At 43.8% G+C, this 14,687-nt stretch overlaps 48 non-coding genes across 48 annotated transcripts; all 48 read right to left on the bottom strand.

Moving 5' to 3' along the window:
• Positions 1 to 39: 39 nt before the first annotated feature.
• TRNAV-AAC (transfer RNA valine (anticodon AAC)) lies at positions 40 to 112 on the bottom strand. Its single transcript has one exon. It is a non-coding gene; the product is annotated as a tRNA-Val (tRNA).
• A 96-nt stretch (positions 113 to 208) lies between these two features.
• TRNAV-UAC (transfer RNA valine (anticodon UAC)) lies at positions 209 to 281 on the bottom strand. Its single transcript has one exon. It is a non-coding gene; the product is annotated as a tRNA-Val (tRNA).
• Positions 282 to 377: 96 nt separating this feature from the next.
• TRNAV-AAC (transfer RNA valine (anticodon AAC)) lies at positions 378 to 450 on the bottom strand. The gene has a single exon. It is a non-coding gene; the product is annotated as a tRNA-Val (tRNA).
• Positions 451 to 1,041: 591 nt separating this feature from the next.
• TRNAV-UAC (transfer RNA valine (anticodon UAC)) lies at positions 1,042 to 1,114 on the bottom strand. The gene has a single exon. It is a non-coding gene; the product is annotated as a tRNA-Val (tRNA).
• Positions 1,115 to 1,210: 96 nt separating this feature from the next.
• TRNAV-AAC (transfer RNA valine (anticodon AAC)) lies at positions 1,211 to 1,283 on the bottom strand. Its single transcript has one exon. It is a non-coding gene; the product is annotated as a tRNA-Val (tRNA).
• Positions 1,284 to 1,379: 96 nt separating this feature from the next.
• On the bottom strand, positions 1,380 to 1,452 carry TRNAV-AAC (transfer RNA valine (anticodon AAC)). The gene has a single exon. It is a non-coding gene; the product is annotated as a tRNA-Val (tRNA).
• A 96-nt stretch (positions 1,453 to 1,548) lies between these two features.
• TRNAV-UAC (transfer RNA valine (anticodon UAC)) lies at positions 1,549 to 1,621 on the bottom strand. The gene has a single exon. It is a non-coding gene; the product is annotated as a tRNA-Val (tRNA).
• A 96-nt stretch (positions 1,622 to 1,717) lies between these two features.
• Positions 1,718 to 1,790, bottom strand: TRNAV-AAC (transfer RNA valine (anticodon AAC)). The gene has a single exon. It is a non-coding gene; the product is annotated as a tRNA-Val (tRNA).
• Positions 1,791 to 1,886: 96 nt separating this feature from the next.
• On the bottom strand, positions 1,887 to 1,959 carry TRNAV-AAC (transfer RNA valine (anticodon AAC)). Its single transcript has one exon. It is a non-coding gene; the product is annotated as a tRNA-Val (tRNA).
• Positions 1,960 to 2,055: 96 nt separating this feature from the next.
• On the bottom strand, positions 2,056 to 2,128 carry TRNAV-AAC (transfer RNA valine (anticodon AAC)). The gene has a single exon. It is a non-coding gene; the product is annotated as a tRNA-Val (tRNA).
• Positions 2,129 to 2,224: 96 nt separating this feature from the next.
• On the bottom strand, positions 2,225 to 2,297 carry TRNAV-AAC (transfer RNA valine (anticodon AAC)). The gene has a single exon. It is a non-coding gene; the product is annotated as a tRNA-Val (tRNA).
• A 96-nt stretch (positions 2,298 to 2,393) lies between these two features.
• Positions 2,394 to 2,466, bottom strand: TRNAV-AAC (transfer RNA valine (anticodon AAC)). The gene has a single exon. It is a non-coding gene; the product is annotated as a tRNA-Val (tRNA).
• A 96-nt stretch (positions 2,467 to 2,562) lies between these two features.
• Positions 2,563 to 2,635, bottom strand: TRNAV-AAC (transfer RNA valine (anticodon AAC)). The gene has a single exon. It is a non-coding gene; the product is annotated as a tRNA-Val (tRNA).
• A 96-nt stretch (positions 2,636 to 2,731) lies between these two features.
• On the bottom strand, positions 2,732 to 2,804 carry TRNAV-UAC (transfer RNA valine (anticodon UAC)). Its single transcript has one exon. It is a non-coding gene; the product is annotated as a tRNA-Val (tRNA).
• Positions 2,805 to 2,900: 96 nt separating this feature from the next.
• Positions 2,901 to 2,973, bottom strand: TRNAV-AAC (transfer RNA valine (anticodon AAC)). The gene has a single exon. It is a non-coding gene; the product is annotated as a tRNA-Val (tRNA).
• Positions 2,974 to 3,069: 96 nt separating this feature from the next.
• Positions 3,070 to 3,142, bottom strand: TRNAV-AAC (transfer RNA valine (anticodon AAC)). Its single transcript has one exon. It is a non-coding gene; the product is annotated as a tRNA-Val (tRNA).
• A 96-nt stretch (positions 3,143 to 3,238) lies between these two features.
• On the bottom strand, positions 3,239 to 3,311 carry TRNAG-ACC (transfer RNA glycine (anticodon ACC)). Its single transcript has one exon. It is a non-coding gene; the product is annotated as a tRNA-Gly (tRNA).
• Positions 3,312 to 3,407: 96 nt separating this feature from the next.
• TRNAV-AAC (transfer RNA valine (anticodon AAC)) lies at positions 3,408 to 3,480 on the bottom strand. The gene has a single exon. It is a non-coding gene; the product is annotated as a tRNA-Val (tRNA).
• Positions 3,481 to 3,576: 96 nt separating this feature from the next.
• TRNAV-UAC (transfer RNA valine (anticodon UAC)) lies at positions 3,577 to 3,648 on the bottom strand. The gene has a single exon. It is a non-coding gene; the product is annotated as a tRNA-Val (tRNA).
• Positions 3,649 to 3,744: 96 nt separating this feature from the next.
• Positions 3,745 to 3,817, bottom strand: TRNAV-AAC (transfer RNA valine (anticodon AAC)). The gene has a single exon. It is a non-coding gene; the product is annotated as a tRNA-Val (tRNA).
• Positions 3,818 to 3,913: 96 nt separating this feature from the next.
• Positions 3,914 to 3,986, bottom strand: TRNAG-ACC (transfer RNA glycine (anticodon ACC)). Its single transcript has one exon. It is a non-coding gene; the product is annotated as a tRNA-Gly (tRNA).
• Positions 3,987 to 4,082: 96 nt separating this feature from the next.
• TRNAV-AAC (transfer RNA valine (anticodon AAC)) lies at positions 4,083 to 4,155 on the bottom strand. The gene has a single exon. It is a non-coding gene; the product is annotated as a tRNA-Val (tRNA).
• Positions 4,156 to 4,251: 96 nt separating this feature from the next.
• On the bottom strand, positions 4,252 to 4,323 carry TRNAV-UAC (transfer RNA valine (anticodon UAC)). Its single transcript has one exon. It is a non-coding gene; the product is annotated as a tRNA-Val (tRNA).
• A 96-nt stretch (positions 4,324 to 4,419) lies between these two features.
• TRNAV-AAC (transfer RNA valine (anticodon AAC)) lies at positions 4,420 to 4,492 on the bottom strand. The gene has a single exon. It is a non-coding gene; the product is annotated as a tRNA-Val (tRNA).
• A 270-nt stretch (positions 4,493 to 4,762) lies between these two features.
• On the bottom strand, positions 4,763 to 4,835 carry TRNAV-AAC (transfer RNA valine (anticodon AAC)). Its single transcript has one exon. It is a non-coding gene; the product is annotated as a tRNA-Val (tRNA).
• A 4,833-nt stretch (positions 4,836 to 9,668) lies between these two features.
• TRNAV-AAC (transfer RNA valine (anticodon AAC)) lies at positions 9,669 to 9,741 on the bottom strand. The gene has a single exon. It is a non-coding gene; the product is annotated as a tRNA-Val (tRNA).
• Positions 9,742 to 9,837: 96 nt separating this feature from the next.
• On the bottom strand, positions 9,838 to 9,910 carry TRNAV-UAC (transfer RNA valine (anticodon UAC)). The gene has a single exon. It is a non-coding gene; the product is annotated as a tRNA-Val (tRNA).
• Positions 9,911 to 10,006: 96 nt separating this feature from the next.
• On the bottom strand, positions 10,007 to 10,079 carry TRNAV-AAC (transfer RNA valine (anticodon AAC)). The gene has a single exon. It is a non-coding gene; the product is annotated as a tRNA-Val (tRNA).
• Positions 10,080 to 10,342: 263 nt separating this feature from the next.
• Positions 10,343 to 10,415, bottom strand: TRNAV-AAC (transfer RNA valine (anticodon AAC)). Its single transcript has one exon. It is a non-coding gene; the product is annotated as a tRNA-Val (tRNA).
• A 96-nt stretch (positions 10,416 to 10,511) lies between these two features.
• On the bottom strand, positions 10,512 to 10,584 carry TRNAV-AAC (transfer RNA valine (anticodon AAC)). Its single transcript has one exon. It is a non-coding gene; the product is annotated as a tRNA-Val (tRNA).
• Positions 10,585 to 10,680: 96 nt separating this feature from the next.
• On the bottom strand, positions 10,681 to 10,753 carry TRNAV-UAC (transfer RNA valine (anticodon UAC)). The gene has a single exon. It is a non-coding gene; the product is annotated as a tRNA-Val (tRNA).
• Positions 10,754 to 10,849: 96 nt separating this feature from the next.
• Positions 10,850 to 10,922, bottom strand: TRNAV-UAC (transfer RNA valine (anticodon UAC)). The gene has a single exon. It is a non-coding gene; the product is annotated as a tRNA-Val (tRNA).
• Positions 10,923 to 11,018: 96 nt separating this feature from the next.
• TRNAV-AAC (transfer RNA valine (anticodon AAC)) lies at positions 11,019 to 11,091 on the bottom strand. The gene has a single exon. It is a non-coding gene; the product is annotated as a tRNA-Val (tRNA).
• A 96-nt stretch (positions 11,092 to 11,187) lies between these two features.
• TRNAV-AAC (transfer RNA valine (anticodon AAC)) lies at positions 11,188 to 11,260 on the bottom strand. The gene has a single exon. It is a non-coding gene; the product is annotated as a tRNA-Val (tRNA).
• A 96-nt stretch (positions 11,261 to 11,356) lies between these two features.
• Positions 11,357 to 11,429, bottom strand: TRNAV-UAC (transfer RNA valine (anticodon UAC)). The gene has a single exon. It is a non-coding gene; the product is annotated as a tRNA-Val (tRNA).
• Positions 11,430 to 11,525: 96 nt separating this feature from the next.
• TRNAV-AAC (transfer RNA valine (anticodon AAC)) lies at positions 11,526 to 11,598 on the bottom strand. Its single transcript has one exon. It is a non-coding gene; the product is annotated as a tRNA-Val (tRNA).
• Positions 11,599 to 11,694: 96 nt separating this feature from the next.
• Positions 11,695 to 11,767, bottom strand: TRNAV-AAC (transfer RNA valine (anticodon AAC)). The gene has a single exon. It is a non-coding gene; the product is annotated as a tRNA-Val (tRNA).
• A 96-nt stretch (positions 11,768 to 11,863) lies between these two features.
• On the bottom strand, positions 11,864 to 11,936 carry TRNAV-AAC (transfer RNA valine (anticodon AAC)). The gene has a single exon. It is a non-coding gene; the product is annotated as a tRNA-Val (tRNA).
• A 409-nt stretch (positions 11,937 to 12,345) lies between these two features.
• On the bottom strand, positions 12,346 to 12,418 carry TRNAV-UAC (transfer RNA valine (anticodon UAC)). Its single transcript has one exon. It is a non-coding gene; the product is annotated as a tRNA-Val (tRNA).
• A 97-nt stretch (positions 12,419 to 12,515) lies between these two features.
• TRNAV-UAC (transfer RNA valine (anticodon UAC)) lies at positions 12,516 to 12,588 on the bottom strand. Its single transcript has one exon. It is a non-coding gene; the product is annotated as a tRNA-Val (tRNA).
• Positions 12,589 to 12,684: 96 nt separating this feature from the next.
• On the bottom strand, positions 12,685 to 12,757 carry TRNAV-AAC (transfer RNA valine (anticodon AAC)). Its single transcript has one exon. It is a non-coding gene; the product is annotated as a tRNA-Val (tRNA).
• A 96-nt stretch (positions 12,758 to 12,853) lies between these two features.
• TRNAV-AAC (transfer RNA valine (anticodon AAC)) lies at positions 12,854 to 12,926 on the bottom strand. The gene has a single exon. It is a non-coding gene; the product is annotated as a tRNA-Val (tRNA).
• A 263-nt stretch (positions 12,927 to 13,189) lies between these two features.
• TRNAV-AAC (transfer RNA valine (anticodon AAC)) lies at positions 13,190 to 13,262 on the bottom strand. The gene has a single exon. It is a non-coding gene; the product is annotated as a tRNA-Val (tRNA).
• Positions 13,263 to 13,358: 96 nt separating this feature from the next.
• On the bottom strand, positions 13,359 to 13,431 carry TRNAV-UAC (transfer RNA valine (anticodon UAC)). Its single transcript has one exon. It is a non-coding gene; the product is annotated as a tRNA-Val (tRNA).
• A 96-nt stretch (positions 13,432 to 13,527) lies between these two features.
• Positions 13,528 to 13,600, bottom strand: TRNAV-AAC (transfer RNA valine (anticodon AAC)). Its single transcript has one exon. It is a non-coding gene; the product is annotated as a tRNA-Val (tRNA).
• A 96-nt stretch (positions 13,601 to 13,696) lies between these two features.
• Positions 13,697 to 13,769, bottom strand: TRNAV-UAC (transfer RNA valine (anticodon UAC)). Its single transcript has one exon. It is a non-coding gene; the product is annotated as a tRNA-Val (tRNA).
• A 96-nt stretch (positions 13,770 to 13,865) lies between these two features.
• On the bottom strand, positions 13,866 to 13,938 carry TRNAV-AAC (transfer RNA valine (anticodon AAC)). Its single transcript has one exon. It is a non-coding gene; the product is annotated as a tRNA-Val (tRNA).
• Positions 13,939 to 14,529: 591 nt separating this feature from the next.
• Positions 14,530 to 14,602, bottom strand: TRNAV-UAC (transfer RNA valine (anticodon UAC)). The gene has a single exon. It is a non-coding gene; the product is annotated as a tRNA-Val (tRNA).
• Between the last annotated feature and the right edge of the window lie 85 nt (positions 14,603 to 14,687).

Below are 14,687 nucleotides of genomic sequence, written 5' to 3'. Positions count from 1 at the left end.
AAGAAATTTAACGGTGTTTTGTGTAATGATATGGTAATCTGTACCTGCCAGGGATCGAACCTGGGACATTCCGCGTGTTAGGCGGATGTGATAACCACTACACCACAGGTACGGGCCGAGTCCTCCAGAACAGGCATTACATGAATGATTGGCAACAACCTTGTAAGAAAAGAAATTTAACGGTGTTTTGTGTAATTATATAGTAATCTGTACCTGCCAGGGATCGAACCTGGGACATTCCGCGTGTAAGGCGGATGTGATAACCACTACACCACAGGTACGGGCCGAGTCCTCCAGAATAGGCATTACATGAATGATTGGCATCAACCATGTAAGAAAAGAAATTTAACGGTGTTTTGTGTAATGATATGGTAATCTGTACCTGCCAGGGTTCGAACCTGGGACATTCCGCGTGTTAGGCGGATGTGATAACCACTACACCACAGGTACCGGCCGTGTCCTCCAGAATAGGCATTACATGAATGATTGGCATCAAGCTTGTAAGAAAAGAAATTTTACAGTGTTTTGTGTGATGATATGGTAATCTGTACCTGCCAGGGATCGAACCTGTGACATTCCGCGTATTAGGCGGATGTGATAATAACTACACCACAGGTACGGGCCGAGTCCTCCAGAACAGGCATTACATGAATGATTGGCATCAACCTTGTAAGAAAAGAAATTTAACGGTGTTTTGTGTAAAGATATGGTAATCTGTATCTGCCAGGGACATTCCGCGTGTTAGGCGGATGTGATAACCACTACACCACAGGTACCGGCCGTGTCCTCCAGAATAGGCATTACATGAATGATTGGCATCAACCTTGTAAGAGAAGAAATTTAACGGTGTTTTGTGTAACGAAATGGTAATCTGTACCTGCCAGGGATCGAACCTGGCACATTCCGCGTGTTAGGCGGATGTGATAACCACTACACCACAGGTATGGGCCGAGTACTCCAGAATAGGCATTACATGAATGATTGGCATCAACCTTGTAAGAAAAGAAATTTAACGGTGTGTTGTGTAATGATATGGTAATCTGTACCTGCCAGGGATCGAACCTGGGACATTCCGCGTGTAAGGCGGATGTGATAACCACTACACCACAGGTATGGGCCGAGTCCTCCAGAACAGGCATTACATGAATGATTGGCATCAACCTTGTAAGAAAAGAAAATTAACGGTGTTTTGTGTAATGATATGGTAATCTGTACCTGCCAGGGTTCGAACCTGGGACATTCCGCGTGTTAGGCGGATGTGATAACCACTACACCACAGGTACGGGCCGGGTCCTCCAGAACAGGCATTACATGAATGATTGGCATCAAGCTTGTAAGAAAAGAAATTTTACGGTGTTTTGTGTAATGATATGGTAATCTGTACCTGCCAGGGTTCGAACCTGGGACATTCCGCGTGTTAGGCGGATGTGATAACCACTACACCACAGGTACGGGCCGAGTGTTCCAGAATAGGCATTACATGAATGATTGGCATCAACCTTGTAAGAAAAGAAATTTAACGGTGTGTTGTGTAATGATATGGTAATCTGTACCTGCCAGGGATCGAACCTGGGACATTCCGCGTGTAAGGCGGATGTGATAACCACTACACCACAGGTATGGGCCGAGTACTCCAGAACAGGCATTACATGAATAATTGGCATCAACCTTGTAAGAAAAGAAAATTAACGGTGTTTTGTGTAATGATATGGTAATCTGTACCTGCCAGGGTTCGAACCTGGGACATTCCGCGTGTTAGGCGGATGTGATAACCACTACACCACAGGTACGGGCCGGGTCCTCCAGAACAGGCATTACATGAATGATTGGCATCAAGCTTGTAAGAAAAGAAATTTAACGGTGTTTTGTGTAATTATATAGTAATCTGTACCTGCCAGGGATCGAACCTGGGACATTCCGCGTGTTAGGCGGATGTGATAACCACTACACCACAGGTACGGGCCGAGTCCTCCAGAACAGGCATTACATGAATGATTGGCATCAACCTTGTAAGAAAAGAAATTTAACGGTGTTTTGTGTAATGATATGGTAATCTGTACCTGCCAGGGTTCGAACCTGGGACATTCCGCGTGTTAGGCGGATGTGATAACCACTACACCACAGGTACGGGCCGAGTCCTCCAGAATAGCCATTACATGAATGATTGGCATCAACCTTGTAAGAAAAGAAATTTAACGGTGTTTTGTGTAAAGATATGGTAATCTGTACATGCCAGGGTTCGAACCTGGGACATTCCGCGTGTTAGGCGGATGTGATAACCACTACACCACAGGTACGGGCCGAGTCCTCCAGTACAGGCATTACATGAATGATTGGCATCAAGCTTGTAAGAAAAGAAATTTAACGGTGTTTTGTGTAATGATATGGTAATCTGTACCTGCCAGGGTTCGAACCTGGGACATTCCGCGTGTTAGGCGGATGTGATAACCACTACACCACAGGTACGGGCCGAGTCCTCCAGAACAGGCATTACATGAATGATTGGCATCAAGCTTGTAAGAAAAGAAATTTTACAGTGTTTTGTGTGATGATATGGTAATCTGTACCTGCCAGGGATCGAACCTGGGACATTCCGCGTGTTAGGCGGATGTGATAACCACTACACCACAGGTACGGGCCGAGTGTTCCAGAACAGGCATTACATGAATGGTTGGCAACAACCTTGTAAGAAAAGAAATTTAACGGTGTTTTGTGTAATTATATAGTAATCTGTACCTGCCAGGGATCGAACCTGGGACATTCCGCGTGTAAGGCGGATGTGATAACCACTACACCACAGGTACGGGCCGAGTCCTCCAGAATAGGCATTACATGAATGATTGGCATCAACCTTGTAAGAAAAGAAATTTAACGGTGTTTTGTGTAAAGATATGGTAATCTGTACCTGCCAGGGTTCGAACCTGGGACATTCCGCGTGTTAGGCGGATGTGATAACCACTACACCACAGGTACGGGCCGAGTCCTCCAGTACAGGCATTACATGAATGATTGGCATCAAGCTTGTAAGAAAAGAAATTTAACGGTGTTTTGTGTAATGATATGGTAATCTGTACCTGCCAGGGTTCGAACCTGGGACATTCCGCGTGTTAGGCGGATGTGATAACCACTACACCACAGGTACGGGCCGAGTCCTCCAGAACAGGCATTACATGAATGATTGGCATCAAGCTTGTAAGAAAAGAAACTTTACAGTGTTTTGTGTGATGATATGGTAATCTGTACCTGCCAGGGATCGAACCTGGGACATTCCGCGTGGTAGGCGGATGTGATAATAACTACACCACAGGTACGGGCCGAGTCCTCCAGAACAGGCATTACATGAATGATTGGCATCAACCTTGTAAGAAAAGAAATTTAACGGTGTTTTGTGTAATGATATGGTAATCTGTACCTGCCAGGGATCGAACCTGGGACATTCCGCGTGTTAAGCGGATGTGATAACCACTACACCACAGGTACCGGCCGTGTCCTCCAGAATAGGCATTACATGAATGATTGGCATCAACCTTGTAAGAAAAAAAATTTAACGGTGTTTTGTGTAATGATATGGTAATCTGTACCTGCCAGGGATCGACCTGGGACATTCCGCGTGTAAGGCGGATGTGATAACCACTACACCACAGGTACGGGCCGAGTGTTCCAGAATAGGCATTACATGAATGATTGGCAACAACCTTGTAAGAAAAGAAATATAACGGTGTTTTGTGTAATTATATAGTAATCTGTACCTGCCAGGGATCGAACCTGGGACATTCCGCGTGTTAGGCGGATGTGATAACCACTACACCACAGGTACGGGCCGAGTGTTCCAGAACAGGCATTACATGAATGATTGGCATCAACCTTGTAAGAAAAGAAATTTAACGGTGTTTTGTGTAATGATATGGTAATCTGTACCTGCCAGGGATCGAACCTGGGACATTCCGCGTGGTAGGCGGATGTGATAATAACTACACCACAGGTACGGGCCGAGTCCTCCAGAACAGGCATTACATGAATGATTGGCATCAACCTTGTAAGAAAAGAAATTTAACGGTGTTTTGTGTAATGATATGGTAATCTGTACCTGCCAGGGATCGAACCTGGGACATTCCGCGTGTTAAGCGGATGTGATAACCACTACACCACAGGTACCGGCCGTGTCCTCCAGAATAGGCATTACATGAATGATTGGCATCAACCTTGTAAGAAAAAAAATTTAACGGTGTTTTGTGTAATGATATGGTAATCTGTACCTGCCAGGGATCGACCTGGGACATTCCGCGTGTAAGGCGGATGTGATAACCACTACACCACAGGTACGGGCCGAGTGTTCCAGAATAGGCATTACATGAATGATTGGCAACAACCTTGTAAGAAAAGAAATTTAACGGTGTTTTATGTAATTATATAGTAATCTGTACCTGCCAGGGATCGAACCTGGGACATTCCGCGTGTTAGGCGGATGTGATAACCACTACACCACAGGTACGGGCCGAGTGCTCCAGAATAGGCATTACATGAATGATTGGCAACAACCTTGTAAGAAAAGAAATTTAACGGTGTTTTGTGTAATTATATAGTAATCTGTACCTGCCAGGGATCGAACCAGGGACATTCCGCGTGTTAGGCGGATGTGATAACCACTACACCACCGGTACGGGCCGAGTCCTCCAGAATAGGCATTACATGAATGATTGGCATCAACCTTGTAAGAAAAGAAATTTAACGGTGTTTTGTGTAATTATATGGTATGGTAATCTGTACCTGCCAGGGATCGAACCTGGCACATTCCGCGTGTTAGGCGGATGTGATAACCACTACACCACAGGTACGGGCCGAGTCCTCCAGAACAGGCATTACATGAATGATTATTTATTTATTTATTTATACAATATTGTTAGCCCTTGGGCCTATACAAGAGGATGCGATTGAGAATGACAAAGATATTGTTTGATGTTGGATAAAAAACTAGTGATAGAGGGAGATTCAACAATAGAGCTTGGGAGTTTGTTCCATTCACCAATGGTATGAGGAAAGAAGCTGTATTTAAAGCAGTCAGTGGAAGCAAAAATAGGTTTTATTTTAAGGGACAGGTCGAGTCTTCTAGAGATGTAGGATGGTTTGGCTAAGATACCAAAAGTATCCATTTTGAACTGACCATGGAAAATTTTATAAAGCAATGTTAATCGAGAGATGAAACGAAGAGTAGAGAGAGGGAGGAGATGAAGTTCATTTTTAAGTTCGGACACAGAAATGAAAGATGACCAGCAGTCGTGAACAAATCGGGCGGATTTATTTTGAATAGATTCAAGTTTGTCTATATTACTGGAGGTGTAAGGGTCCCAGATTTCAGCGGCGTAGGAGAGGACGGGGGATATATAAGTTTGGTAACAGAGAAGTCTGATATCCCGAGTAGAGTGTTTAAGATTGCGGCGGAGGAAGAAAAGTTTGTTAAGACACTTCTGGTAAATGTAGTCGATGTGTTTGTTCCAACGTAGGTCGGCTGAAATAATGACACCAAGGTATTTGATATGTGAAACTTGGGATAACGGTAAATGATTGATGGAGTAGGAGTATTCAAGAGGAAGAAGTTTACGGGTAACTTTCATGTGAACCGTTTTTGAGATATTCATTGGCATTTGCCATACGGAACACCAGTCGGCGATGGAAGCCAGGTTATGTTGGAGAAGTTCTTGATCAGATTGATGGAGAATGATACGGTAAATTACACAGTCATCAGCAAAAAGTCTAGTGGTGCAGTTGAGGGATTGAGGAAGGTCATTGATATAAATTAGGAAAAGTAACGGGGAGAGGACCAATCCTTGAGGGGTCCCAGACTTTACGGAGGCGGATGACGAGTTATGATCATTAAAATGAACAAACTGTTTACGGTGTTTTAGGAAAGCCTCCACCCAATTAAGTAATTGAACGTTAAGGCCAAGGCGGGAGAGTTTGAGAAGAAGTTTATCGTGGGGAACTTTATCAAAGGCTTTAGAGAAATCTAGGAATACGACATCAGTTTGTAGGTTTTTATCAATGGCTTCAGAGAGGTCGTGGATGAAGAGGGCCAGTTGAGAGGTAGTAGAGAGAGATTGTCTAAAGCCGTGTTGGTTGGGGAAAAAGAAGCTGATGGAGTCTAAGTGGATACGGATTTCTTTTGCTACAATATGCTCGAAGATTTTACAGCAGGAGGAAGTGATTGCTATTGGCCTGAAGTTAAGGGGATTGGAAAGTGAACCCGTTTTGTGGATAGGAATAATTTTATTGATTTTCCAGTCGTTCGGGAGGGTAGCAGAATTTAGTGAAACATTGAACAGGATTAAAAGATAGTCGGCGACTTCATCAGCACAGAATTTAAGAATAGAATTTGGGATGTCGTCAGGGCCAACAGAATGGGGTTTCAGTTTTTTTCAAAAGTTTTAGGATACCTTGTTTGGAGAAGGATATAGGGGGTGAGTTGTGGATAGAATCAAAAAAAGAGTATTGGGGAGGAGAGGGGTCTATTGAGAAAACCGAGCAGAAAGCTAAATTGAATTCGGTAGCCATCTCTGAAGGAGAAAATGTATATTTATTTGAACTTCTCAGGGAAGTGGGACCAACAGATTTAGGTCTAAGATAACTCCAGAATTTTGTTGGATTGGTTTTTAAGTAATGGGGTAGAGAATGAGAGAGGTATCTGGACTTTTGGACGGAAATGAGGTTTCTGAGGTCTCGGGTGGAGGCTGAAATTATGGATTTGAGTGAATTGGATTTGTTAGTTTTATATTTGAAGGCGATTCGGCGGATTTTCCTCTTTAAATGAATAATATCTCTGGTGATCCATGGATTAAAAAAAGACTTAGGAGAAACATTTTTAATTGGAACTGTAGTTAAGCATTTGTCTATAATACATTTAAAAGAGGTCCAGAGGGTGTGGATATTGTTAGAAGAGGATATGGATAAGAAATCATTGAAGTGAGAGCGAAAAATATTTTGCATAAGTGGATAATTTGCCTTGTTGAAATTACGTTTAGGGGCGAGTTTGTAGGATGGGATAGAGTGGCGGAGGGAAAAGTTAATGACTGGGATATTATGGTCGGAGCAACCCTCAAAGATGGAGGTGGAAAGGACTGAAATTCGATTGGAGGTAGCAATGAGATCTAAGGTAGAGCTGGAGTAGAGGGTGGTTCTTGTGGGTTCAAAAATGGATTGGACCAAGTTAAATTTAAGGAAGATATCTAGGACTTTGTTATTAATTCCGTGATTGCCGGACAGGGATTCCATATTTTTCCAGTCAATGCCGGGAAGATTCCAGTCTCCGGAGATAAGAATAGAATGTGTTTTATAAAATTTTTCAAGAATAATTTCCAGTTGTTCAAAAAGGTGGAAATCAGGAGAGGGAGGGAAATAGACAGAAAAGATGGCAAGTGGGGGACAGTTGGGTTGAAGCCATTCGGCTCCAACAATTTCGAGTTCGGAATCTAATAGAATTTCAGTTAAAGGGATAGATTTTTTGAAAATAAGTAAGACCCCGCCCCCCCGAGAGTTTCTATCCTTTCGAAAAGCATTGTAATCGGGTGGCAAAATTTCGGAATTAGAGATTGTATTATTTAGCCATGACTCTGTAACACCAAGAAAATGGGGATTATGGATGAGTAAGAATGATTCTAGAAAATCAGTTTTGTTTTTCAGGCTGCGAGTGTTAATAGTTCCCAACTGGTAGGTATTTTTTAATTTGGAGGTTGTGTAGACGGAAGGGTTGCTCGGGGGGAGTAGCCTAAAGGGGGTACCGAGGAAATATGGGAGGAGAGGGAGGGCATAGAAAGGTTCGAAGCAGTATGAGCGGGGAAGATGGGGCGGATATCATTAATATCGGGATCCCAGACATATTTGGTATTATTTATGAGTGCAAAATTGTGGATAAGTTTTACTTTAATGCCTTCGTCACGGTATTTTTGACTGGCTCTCCAAATTTGACCACGAAGCTTGCGTGTATCGAAAGAGAAATCTTCTGAGATAGATATGTTGCTGTTTTTAAGTTTCGAGGCATTTTTTAGAATCTCACTTTTTATTTTAAATTTGTTGAATTTTATTATGGTAAGTCTGGATCCGTGGGTCTTTTTGGAACCTAATCTGTGACAGCGGTCTATCTCACTAGGTGTAATATTTACGTCAAGGTGATCAGAACAGCATTGGATGATTTTGGATTCGAGGGTGGAGGAGGACTCGAAGTCAGATTCTTCAGGAATGTTTCGGAAAATCAAGTTATCCCGTCGAGAACGATCCTCAAGATCGATGACTTTATTGGTAAGGGAGGATTGGAGTTCAGAGAGATTAGAGGAGAGGTCGTAGACTTGGCTTTGGAGTTCCTCTACTGGGGAAAGTTTTTCCTCAACTGCACTAAGACGGTGGGATAGATCACTTAGCTGATGACTGAATGAGTCCTGTTTTTGGGTGAGGAGGGTAAGTTTGTCAAGAATGGCTACTTGGGTGTCTTGAATATTACGGAGAATGGATGAGTTATCCGAAAGAGTCGAAGATTCAGATGAAGGATTTGATCTATTTTGAGAGCGTGTTGGGGAGTGGCTGACCCTAGGCCCAGGGTTGGATTCGATATCTCCCGCCAGTAGAAGCAAGCTAGCCAAGTGGGTAAAAAGGACAAGAGGGAAAAAGGGAAGAGGTTTTGAATGGAGCAATTTGGAATGGTGGTAACAAGGACCGGAGCGAAAAGGGTTTTTCTTTAAAGCACACATATATTTTAAGTAAAAAATTGATGGTTGAGCAAAAAATAGAAACACACAGTACCTAATAATTTTAAACGTCGGATGCAGGATCGACACAAAGAATATTAAATTTATAAAGATTAAATAAGTTGGTATGAAAATGTGAAGCGAACTAACCTGTAAAAATAGACTTGAATATAACATTTTTTTTGACGAAATGTCGATCCTGCATCGTGAAAGTCCATGGGTAGCGACACTTAAATACAAGCGGTGAAACGCCCACTTCGACAGCGAAATCCAGGTGGCAGCAGTAGTTGCGAGACGAGACCACTCTCGGGGAGGGGTGGTTTGGCGGCTACGTTCCGAATCGAATGGTGACGTCATACGGCTCTTGTATCGGGAGGAGATGGCGGAGAAAAACCCAGAGACGGCATGACGAGTATTTTTTCCTCCCAGAAGTGTACAGTAGAGTAGAGTCGATGGTTCCCGCAGGTTTATCACCAAGAAAATCTGTAAAAATAGACTTGAATATAACATTTTTTTTTACGAAATGTCGATCCTGCATCGTGAAAGTCCATGGGTAGCGACACTTAAATACAAGCGGTGAAACGCCCACTTCGACAGCGAAATCCAGGTGGCAGCAGTAGTTGCGAGACGAGACCACTCTCGGGGAGGGGTGGTTTGGCGGCTACGTTCCGAATCGAATGGTGACGTCATACGGCTCTTGTATCGGGAGGAGATGGCGGAGAAAAACCCAGAGACGGCATGACGAGTATTTTTTCCTCCCAGAAGTGTACAGTAGAGTAGAGTCGATGGTTCCCGCAGGTTTATCACCAAGAAAATCTGTAAAAATAGACTTGAATATAACATTTTTTTTGACGAAATGTCGATCCTGCATCGTCATTGGCATCAACCTTGTAAGAAAAGAAATTTAACGGTGTTTTGTGTAATGATATGGTAATCTGTACCTGCCAGGGTTCGAACCTGGGACATTCCGCGTGTTAGGCGGATGTGATAACCACTACACCACAGGTACGGGCCGAGTCCTCCAGAACAGGCATTACATGAATGATTGGCAACAACCTTGTAAGAAAAGAAATTTAACGGTGTTTTGTGTAATTATATAGTAATCTGTACCAGCCAGGGATCGAACCTGGGATATTCCGCGTGTAAGGCGGATGTGATAACCACTACACCACAGGTACGGGCAGAGTCCTCCAGAATAGGCATTACATGAATGAATGGTATCAACCTTGTAAGAAAAGAAATTTAACGGTGTTTTGTGTAATTATATAGTAATCTGTACCTGCCAGGGTTCGAACCTGGGACATTCCGCGTGTTAGGCGGATGTGATAACCACTACACCACAGGTACGGGCCGAGTCCGCCAGAATAGGCATTACATGAATGATTGGCATCAACCTTGTAAGAAGAAATTTAACGGTGTTTTGTGTAACGAAATGGTAATCTGTACCTGCCAGGGATCAAACCTGGCACATTCCGCGTGTTAGGCGGATGTGATAACCACTACACCACAGGTACGGGCCGAGTCCTCCAGAATAGGCATTACATGAATGAATGGTATCAACCTTGTAAGAGAAGAAGTTTAACGGTGTGTTGTGTAATTATATAGTAATCTGTACCTGCCAGGGATCGAACCTGGGACATTCCGCGTGTTAGGCGGATGTGATAACCACTACACCACAGGTACGGGCCGAGTGTTCCAGAATAGGCATTACATGAATGATTGGCAACAACCTTGTAAGAAAAGAAATTTAACGGTGTTTTGTGTAATTATATAGTAATCTGTACCTGCCAGGGATCGAACCTGGGACATTCCGCGTGTTAGGCGGATGTGATAACCACTACACCACCGGTACGGGCCGAGTCCTCCAGAACAGGCATTACATGAATGATTGGCATCAACCTTGTAAGAAAAGAAATTTAACGGTGTTTTGTGTAATGATATGGTAATCTGTACCTGCCAGGGATCGAACCTGGGACATTCCGCGTGTAAGGCGGATGTGATAACCACTACACCACAGGTACGGGACGAGTCGTCCAGAATAGGCATTACATGAATGATTGGCATCAACCTTGTAAGAAAAGAAATTTAACGGTGTTTTGTGTAATGATATGGTAATCTGTACCTGCCAGGGATCGAACCTGGGACATTCCGCGTGTAAGGTGGATGTGATAACCACTACACCACAGGTACGGGACGAGTCGTCCAGAATAGGCAATACATGAATGATTGGCATCAACCTTGTAAGAAAAGAAATTTAACGGTGTTTTGTGTAATGAAATGGTAATCTGTACCTGCCAGGGATCGAACCTGGCACATTCCGCGTGTTAGGCGGATGTGATAACCACTACACCACAGGTACGAGCCGAGTCCTCCAGAACAGGCATTACATGAATGATTGGCATCAACCTTGTAAGAAAAGAAATTTAACGGTGTTTTGTGTAATGATATGGTAATCTGTACCTGCCAGGGTTCGAACCTGGGACATTCCGCGTGTTAGGCGGATGTGATAACCACTACACCACAGGTACGGGCCGAGTCCTCCAGAACAGGCATTACATGAATGATTGGCAACAACCTTGTAAGAAAAGAAATTTAACGGTGTTTTGTGTAATTATATAGTAATCTGTACCTGCCAGGGATCGAACCTGGGATATTCCGCGTGTAAGGCGGATGTGATAACCACTACACCACAGGTACGGGCCGAGTCCTCCAGAATAGGCATTACATGAATGATTGGCAACAACCTTGTAAGAAAAGAAATTTAACGGTGTTTTGTGTAATGATATGGTAATTTGTACCTGCCAGGGTTCGAACCTGGGACATTCCGCGTGTTAGGCGGATGTGATAACCACTACACCACAGGTACGGGCCGAGTCCTCCAGAATAGGCATTACATGAATGAATGGTATCAACCTTGTAAGAGAAGAAGTTTAACGGTGTGTTGTGTAATTATATAGTAATCTGTACCTGCCAGGGATCGAACCTGGGACATTCCGCGTGTTAGGCGGATGTGATAACCACTACACCACAGGTACGGGCCGAGTGTTCCAGAATAGGCATTACATGAATGATTGGCAACAACCTTGTAAGAAAAGAAATTTAACGGTGTTTTGTGTAATTATATAGTAATCTGTACCTGCCAGGGATCGAACCTGGGACATTCCGCGTGTTAGGCGGATGTGATAACCACTACACCACCGGTACGGGCCGAGTCCTCCAGAACAGGCATTACATGAATGATTGGCATCAACCTTGTAAGAAAAGAAATTTAACGGTGTTTTGTGTAATGATATGGTAATCTGTAAGTAACGATCCTCCCTCTTCGTGGTCGAGGAACTGAACACGTACTCATTGATGAGTCGTCTTTCAAAACAATAATCATATTTATTTTGATTAAGGAGGATAGAGAAAAGTGCTACACAACGAGCACATCACACCTTACAACACCACACTCATCATAATAATAATCAGGAAAAAAAAAAAAGACCCCAGTGGGGAGCGTTTCTCTTTTCTTCTCTCTGTGGCTCCCGCGCTATATTTTTCAGGGTAGTTTTTCCCTCTTTTGCTTCTTCGTTTAGCAGCTTCCCTGACGATTCGTCCCGGAACCTTACTCTGTACCTGCCAGGGATCGAACCTGGGACATTCCGCGTGTAAGGCGGATGTGATAACCACTACACCACAGGTACGGGACGAGTCGTCCAGAATAGGCATTACATGAATGATTGGCATCAACCTTGTAAGAAAAGAAATTTAAAGGGTGTTATGTGTAATGATATGGTAATCTGTACCTGCCAGGGATCGAACCTGGGACATTCCGCGTGTAAGGCGGATGTGATAACCACTACACCACAGGTACGGGACGAGTCGTCCAGAATAGGCATTACATGAATGATTGGCATCAACCTTGTAAGAAAAGAAATTTAACGGTGTTTTGTGTAATGATATGGTAGTCTGTACCTGCCAGGGATCGAACCTGGCACATTCCGCGTGTTAGGCGGATGTGATAACCACTACACCACAGGTACGGGCCGAGTCCTCCAGAACAGGCATTACATGAATGATTGGCATCAACCTTGTAAGAAAAGAAATTTAACGGTGTTTTGTGTAATGATATGGTAATCTGTACCAGCCAGGGTTCGAACCTGGGACATTCCGCGTGTTAGGCGGATGTGATAACCACTACACCACAGGTACGGGCCGAGTCCTCCAGAACAGGCATTACATGAATGATTGGCAACAACCTACAGAAAAGAAATTTAACGGTGTTTTGCGTAATTATATAGTAATCTGTACCTGCCAGTGATCGAACCTGGGACATTCCGCGTGTTAGGCGGATGTGATAACCACTACACCACAGGTACGGGCCGAGACCTCCACAACAGGCATTACATGAATGATTGGCATCAACCTTGTAAGAAAAGAAATTTAACGGTGTTTTGTGTAATGATATGGTAATCTGTACCAGCCAGGGTTCGAACCTGGGACATTCCGCGTGTTAGGCGGATGTGATAACCACTACACCACGGGTACGGGACGAGTCGTCCAGAATAGGCATTACATGAATGATTGGCATCAACCTTGTAAGAAAAGAAATTTAACGGTGTTTTGTGTAATGATATGGTAATCTGTACCTGCCAGGGATCGAACCTGGGACATTCCGCGTGTAAGGCGGATGTGATAACCAATACACCACAGGTACGGGACGAGTCGTCCAGAATAGGCATTACATGAATGATTGGCATCAACCTTGTAAGAAAAGAAATTTAACGGTGTTTTGTGTAATGATATGGTAATCTGTACCTGCCAGGGATCGAACCTGGGACATTCCGCGTGTTAGGCGGATGTGATAACCACTACACCACAGGTACGGGCCGAGTCCTCCAGAACAGGCATTACATGAATGATTGGCAACAACCTTGTAAGAAAAGAAATTTAACGGTGTTTTGTGTAATTATATAGTAATCTGTACCTGCCAGGGATCGAACCTGGGACATTCCGCGTGTAAGGCGGATGTGATAACCACTACACCACAGGTACGGGCCGAGTCCTCCAGAATAGGCATTACATGAATGATTGGCATCAACCATGTAAGAAAAGAAATTTAACGGTGTTTTGTGTAATGATATGGTAATCTGTACCTGCCAGGGTTCGAACCTGGGACATTCCGCGTGTTAGGCGGATGTGATAACCACTACACCACAGGTACCGGCCGTGTCCTCCAGAATAGGCATTACATGAATGATTGGCATCAAGCTTGTAAGAAAAGAAATTTTACAGTGTTTTGTGTGATGATATGGTAATCTGTACCTGCCAGGGATCGAACCTGTGACATTCCGCGTATTAGGCGGATGTGATAATAACTACACCACAGGTACGGGCCGAGTCCTCCAGAACAGGCATTACATGAATGATTGGCATCAACCTTGTAAGAAAAGAAATTTAACGGTGTTTTGTGTAAAGATATGGTAATCTGTATCTGCCAGGGACATTCCGCGTGTTAGGCGGATGTGATAACCACTACACCACAGGTACCGGCCGTGTCCTCCAGAATAGGCATTACATGAATGATTGGCATCAACCTTGTAAGAGAAGAAATTTAACGGTGTTTTGTGTAACGAAATGGTAATCTGTACCTGCCAGGGATCGAACCTGGCACATTCCGCGTGTTAGGCGGATGTGATAACCACTACACCACAGGTATGGGCCGAGTACTCCAGAATAGGCATTACATGAATGATTGGCATCAACCTTGTAAGAAAAGAAATTTAACGGTGTGTTGTGTAATGATATGGTAATCTGTACCTGCCAGGGATCGAACCTGGGACATTCCGCGTGTAAGGCGGATGTGATAACCACTACACCACAGGTATGGGCCGAGTCCTCCAGAACAGGCATTACATGAATGATTGGCATCAACCTTGTAAGAAAAGAAAATTAACGGTGTTTTGTGTAATG

Source organism: Pholcus phalangioides, unplaced genomic scaffold, assembly GCF_987345545.1.
Source record: "Pholcus phalangioides strain wild (caught in Gottingen) unplaced genomic scaffold, Ppha-v1.0 ptg000032l_1, whole genome shotgun sequence".
Classification (NCBI taxonomy): domain Eukaryota; kingdom Metazoa; phylum Arthropoda; class Arachnida; order Araneae; family Pholcidae; genus Pholcus; species Pholcus phalangioides.
This window is presented reverse-complemented; position numbering and strand designations above follow the sequence as displayed.